Below are 3,617 nucleotides of genomic sequence, written 5' to 3'. Positions count from 1 at the left end.
TCAGCTGTGTGCTGTAATATGGAGAAGGGGGGCGGGTTGTGGGCGTGACTTCCGGGATCAAAAGCTGCCTGGGAACTGGGGCTGAACTGCCCGGCTCCAGCGTCCCCGTGCAGTTTGCAAGAATTGTCCTGATGCCCGCATTGGAGTTGTGGGGTCCAACGGGCAGTTTTCTTCGCTAAGTTATCAAGTATAAGCTGTACCTTTTTGTGGCACAATGATACTCCTATTTATTAAATGACCAAGATATAGAATTGGATATTCCTTCTGAAACCCTGTCTGAGCCAAAAGATATTTTTTAGTATTGGAATACCAGTTTGTAGGTGATCATCAGATTGGGTGATTATTAAGATATCATTCATACATTCGACCCCCAAGCTGAGCGGGTCTTCTCCCCCACCCAGATAAGTTTATCTATCACTTCTTGAACCCAGGACTTGGATTTCTCCCTGCAAGCCCCCCCCCCCCCCCCCCCCCCCCCCGGGCATCCTTTCAGACCTTGGGAGATAAAGCAGCTCTGAGTATCTGCGTCTTCATTTTTCTTTGCCAAGCTGAGCTGGTCTTCTCCTCCAACCAGGTCATTTTATCCACCACTTTTTGAAACCGGGATTTGGATTTCTCCCTGCAAGCCCCCCCAGGCGTCCTCTCGGACATGGGGGACAAAGCAGCTCTGAGCCTCTGTGTCTTCCTTCTCATCCCCCAAGCTGAGCTCGTCTACTCCCCTACCCAACTGAGCTGGACTTCTCCCCCACCCAGGTGAGTTTATCAGCTGCTTCTCGAACCTGGGACTTGGATTTCTCCCTGCAAGCCCCCCAGGTGTCCTCTCTGACTGTGGGAGAAAAAGCAGCCCTGAGCCTCTTCCTTTTCGTCCCTCAAGCTGAGCTGGTCTACTTCCCACCTAGCTGAGATGGTCTTCTCCCCCACCCAGGTCATTTTATCCACTGCTTCTCAAACCCAGGACTTGGATTTTTCCCTACAAGCCCCCTAGGCCTCCTCCCGGACTTTAGGAGACAATGCAACCCTGAGCCTCTTCCTCTGCCTATTCATTACCAAGCTGAGCTGGTCTACTTCCCAACCCAGCTGAGCTGGTCTTCTCCTACACCCAGGTCAGTTTATCTGCCGCTTCTCGAACCCAGGACTGGATTTCTCCCTGCATGTCCCCCTGGCATCCTCTTAGACCTTCGGAGACAAAGCATCCTTGAGCCTCTGCCTCTTCCTTTTCGTCTCCCAAGCTGAGCTGGTATTCTCCCCCACCCAGGTAAGTATAGTTGCCCCTTCTCAAACCCGGGACTTGGATTTCTCCCTGCAAGCCCTCCTCCCTGCAAGGCGTCCTCTCGGACCATGGGAAAAAAGCAGCCTGCATCTCAGCCCCTTGATTTTTGTTACCAAGCTGAGCTGGTCTAATTCCCCACCCAGCTTAGCTGGTCTTCTCCCCCACCCAGGTCAGTTTATCCGCTGCTTTTCAAACCCGGGACTTGGATTTCTCCCTGCACCCCCCCCCCCCCCCCCAGGTGTCATCTTGGACCTGGGGAGACAAAGCAGTCCTGAGCCTCTGCCTCTTCCTTTTCGGCTCCCAAGCTCAGCTGGTCTTCTTTCGCACCCAGGTCAGTTTAGCCGCTGCTTCTCGAACCCGGGACTTGGATTCCTCCCTCCAAGCCCCCCAGATGTCCTCTCGGATCTTGGGAGAGAACGCAGTCGTGAGCCTCTGCCTCTTCCTTTTCGTTCCCCAGGCTGAGCTGGTCTTCTCCCCCACATAGGTCTGTTTATCCACTGCTTCCAGAACCCGGGACTTGGATTTCTCCCTGCAAGGCCCCCAGGAGTCCTCTCGGACATTGGGAGACAAAGAACACCTGAGCCTCTGCCTTTTCCTTTTCGTCCCCTAGCTGAGCTGGTCTACTCCCCCACCCAGCTGAGCTGGTCTTCTCCCCCACCCAAGTTAGTTTATCAGTCACTTCTCGAACCCGGGACTTGGATTTGTCCCTGCAAGTCCTCCTGGCGTCATCTTGGACCTTGGGAGACAAAGAAGCCTTGAGTCTCTGCCTCTTCCTTTTCGTCCCCTAAGCTGAGCTGGTCTTCTCCCTCACCCACGTCAGTTTAGCCACCGCTTCTCAAACCCAGGACTTTGATTCCTCCCTGCAAGCCCCTCAGGAGTTGGACCTTGGGAGAGAACGCAGCCCTGAGCCTCTGCCTCTTCCTTTTCATCCCCCAAGCTTAGCTAGTCTTCTCTCCCTCTCAAGTCAGTTTGTCCAACGCTTTTCGAACTCAGGACTTGAATTTCTCCTTGCAAGCCCCCCAGGCATCCTCTCGGACATTGGGAGACAAAGCAACCCTAGACTCTGCCTCTTCCTTTTCGTCCCCTAAACTGAGCTGGTCTTCTCCCCCACCCAGGGGAGTTTATCCGCCGCTTCTTGAACCCGTGACTTGGATTTCTCCCTGGAAGCACTCCAGGCATCCGCTCGGACCTTGGGAGACAAAGTAGTCCTGAACCTTTCCCTCTTCCTTTTCGTCCCCTAGCTGAGCTGGTCTACTCCCCCACCCAGTTGAGCTTGTCTTCTCCCTCACCCAGGTGAGTTTATCCGCTGCTTCTTGAACCCGGGACTTGAAGAAATGAGAGCAGAAATTGGAAAGCTATGCACAGCAAAGTCACAAATTAAAGATTCCATAGATGAGATGAAAAACTCAGTCTGTGCCCTCAAAAATAGAATGACCACAGCTGAGAAAAGAATCAGTGAGCTGGAAGATCAGCTGCACCAAGCCAACAGGCAACAACAAATAGTGGCAAGGGACCTCAAAGTAGCTCTACAGAGAATCAGAGTCCTAGGAGACGATTCCAAGATAAACCACATTAGAATCATTGGACTATCAAAAGCTCAGGGAAACAATCCCAATGAAAAACAAATCATAGCTGAAAAATTCCCAGAGCTCAACAATGCAGCCATTCAGATTCAAGGAGCCTGAAGGGTATCAGATAAAAGAGGTCACGGTTACGGTCACGGTCCTCCCGTTGTTCACCGATTTGCTCAAGCGGGCCCAGTAACGTCTCCATCATGAGACTTGTTATTACTGTGTTTGGCATATTGAATATGAGATCAAATACGTCACAGGTAGCTTGCCAGGCTCTGCTGTGCGGGCGAGATACTCTCGGTAGCTTGCTGGGCTCTCCGAGAGGGGCGGAGGAATCGAACTCGGGTCGGCTATGTTGGCCACTTGTAAGACAAACGCCCTACCGCTGTGCTATCGCTCCAGGCCCCTAACAAAAGCACTCCAAGACATATCATAGTTAGAATGATCGATGCTGCGGATAGAGACACAATACTGCAATCAGCAAGGTCAAAGAAGGAAATCACATACAAAGGAACACCCCTTAGATTCATAGCAGATCTATCACAGGAAAACCTCCAAGCTGGAAGGCAGTGGCGAGACGTAATGAAAAACCTTACTGAAATGAATGCTTCACCAAGAATACTCTATCCGGCTAAACTCTCACTCAAACTCGAAGGAACGGTACACTATTTTCTAGATAAACAGCAGCTCAAGAACTTCATAGACTCAAAACCAAACCTAAAACAAGGGCTAAAGGGGCTACTATAAGACAAGACAAACCCTACAACCACAACAGA

The 3,617-nt window shown here is 51.5% G+C and overlaps 1 pseudogene; it reads left to right on the top strand.

Annotated features, from left to right (window-relative positions):
* Positions 1–3,617, top strand: part of LOC130029820 (cytochrome P450 2C42-like) — a 31,892-nt pseudogene that overhangs the window by 3,169 nt on the left and 25,106 nt on the right.

This window comes from Sorex fumeus, unplaced genomic scaffold, assembly GCF_029834395.1.
Source record: "Sorex fumeus unplaced genomic scaffold, SorFum_2.1 ptg000043l, whole genome shotgun sequence".
Lineage (NCBI taxonomy): Eukaryota > Metazoa > Chordata > Mammalia > Eulipotyphla > Soricidae > Sorex > Sorex fumeus.
The sequence above is the reverse complement of the archived record's forward strand: the minus strand, read 5'-3'. Positions and strand labels throughout refer to the sequence as shown.